Consider the following 2,240-nt stretch of genomic DNA (forward strand, 5'->3'; position numbering starts at 1 on the left):
TAGAGATGTGGGAGGGATTTTTATGTGTTGTCTTAAAGATTGACGCTCAGTAGAAAATTATCTGCAAAACACTCTTAAACCAAATTTCAGGATCCCTCTTAAACAATTTTAAAACTGCTATTGTCTTTCCCAGCTGACAAGTCTGTATCACCATAATTGCCAAGACAATGGAAAAGATACACCTTGCCTAAGCATGTAAACCTTCCCAGCACAGCTTGTCCACTGAGTAATGTCACCTGCTTTAGTCCAGTGTGGCTGCATTCACACGCTACTGTATCTGTTATACTGTGCTGGGCCATGAGTAAAATATCACTCCTTTACCAGAAAGACTTAAGTAGCCATCTAGCTACCTGGTGGTATTCTTGGAGAGAATATTTTTTAGCACATGGCTTATTCAAATACAATCAATTGAGCACAGACCAGGCGGATGCAAAATAATCATTGAGTTATTGGCAATGATTTAATGGGCAGAAAAAGGGAGAAGCTATGTGCAACTATCTGGCAAATCCTGAGGTTGATTCTATGGTAGTACTGAGGGACCAACCATAGCAGGGGCAAGCTACGTTCTCAAAGGACGGAAGTTGGAGATGTGACTTGTTTCCTCAGCTAGGCCTGCCGATTAAAGCCTAATGCATTTCCAAACCTGGGTTATAAAGACTTTTTTTGGTGGCTAGGAAGACTTAGAGAGAAAATACCCAGGTCAGAGCTGGGCCAACTTTACAGAAGAGGAATATATTCTGTGAAATAAAATGACAATGACAATCTGGGTTGGTCAAATGGGGGAAAAAAGAATATGCACCTCCTGAACTATCTCGAAGATCATTACCTTAGCTCATTAAGCTCATGAGTCTTAGCTCATTAAGCCTCAGATAGTTACCATTACTCTTGCCACTGCCTACAAACAGGTTCAAATGACTGTTTAGATAATAAGATGGTGAAAATCCAAAGAAACCTGTAATTAACACCCAGGGTAGTGGCTGTCCTGAATATCAGAACAGGTGACCACAAAATACACTGCAATTCTTTTGTGTGTGTTTTTGTTGCCTGATAAAACACATTAACCTAAGTTGCAGGGGAGGGAATTATGATTAGGGAAAAAAAGAGATTCATTTTCACCAAGTTCAGTTTGTAGTAAAGTACTCTTAGCTGTTGCTTATTTGCTGCAGTACACTTTTTACAAAATAAAGCAACTTTTAACAGTGTCGCTATTTTGAATTGAACCTCCATGGTACAGGAGTGTTCTTCTCTGTATGGACAGAGGTTTAGATTTTAAATAGGTTTAGGACAGAGGTTTAGATATTTAAATTTGAGGTTTAGATTCGATATTAGGAAAAATTTCTTCACTGAGAGAGTCGTCAAGCATTGAAACAGGCTGCCCAGGGAGGTGGTGGAGTCACCATCACTGAAAGTGTTCAAAAAACGTGTGGATGTGGTGTTTTGGGACATGGTTTAGGGGGCATGGTGGTGTTGGGTTAACAGTTGGACTTGATGATCTCGAAGGTCCTTTCCAACCTTAATGATTTTGTGATTCTGTGACTGTATCATTTGTCTCTTATATTCTTGCTGTCAGATAGGAAATAACACAGTACATTGGCTCATGATAACTGTAAAACATCCAAAGGGGTTTTTTAATTTTTGGCTAAGAAAACCCTTAATAAAGGTACTTTTATATCCAGAAATCGTAAATACAGATTTATACTTCTGATTTCCTTCTAAATCAGTCTTTCTCCCACAGGATTTAGGGTTTTTTTTTTTCTCTAGCTGGGTCTGTGAGTGAAGTTTGCTCCCCCCCGACAAATATGTTTGTAATTTTGGTTTCAATGTTTTGGATGAAAGTTTAGCTTGACGAAGTCAATGGTGATTTCTCATGGTGATTTCAATCATGGTATAATCCTAGCCAGTCCCACTCCTACACTTCCCAGTTCTGATACCACATTATTTGACATTTTATAGCCTGGCTACACTGGACAGTGAGGAATCAGTCTCTTTCAGTCATGACCTCGGATTTGCTGCTTCACTTTTCAACACTCTCACAGCCTTCATTCTGACAGGAACCTAAGAACCAAGTGCCAAAAATGAAGACACTTCTAGTGTATTTCAGGAAAGAATACACACAATTCCAACACAGCATTGTAGTTTAATCTGTATGAAATCCATTTGCAGGAAGTCAACCATGCAATGTAACACATGTAGAAATAGGTGCAATTCCTATGTTCCTATGACGTGTCTGAACTTTTTTT

The sequence above is a fragment of the Phaethon lepturus genome, unplaced genomic scaffold (assembly GCF_000687285.1).
Source record: "Phaethon lepturus isolate BGI_N335 unplaced genomic scaffold, ASM68728v1 scaffold13162, whole genome shotgun sequence".
Lineage (NCBI taxonomy): Eukaryota > Metazoa > Chordata > Aves > Phaethontiformes > Phaethontidae > Phaethon > Phaethon lepturus.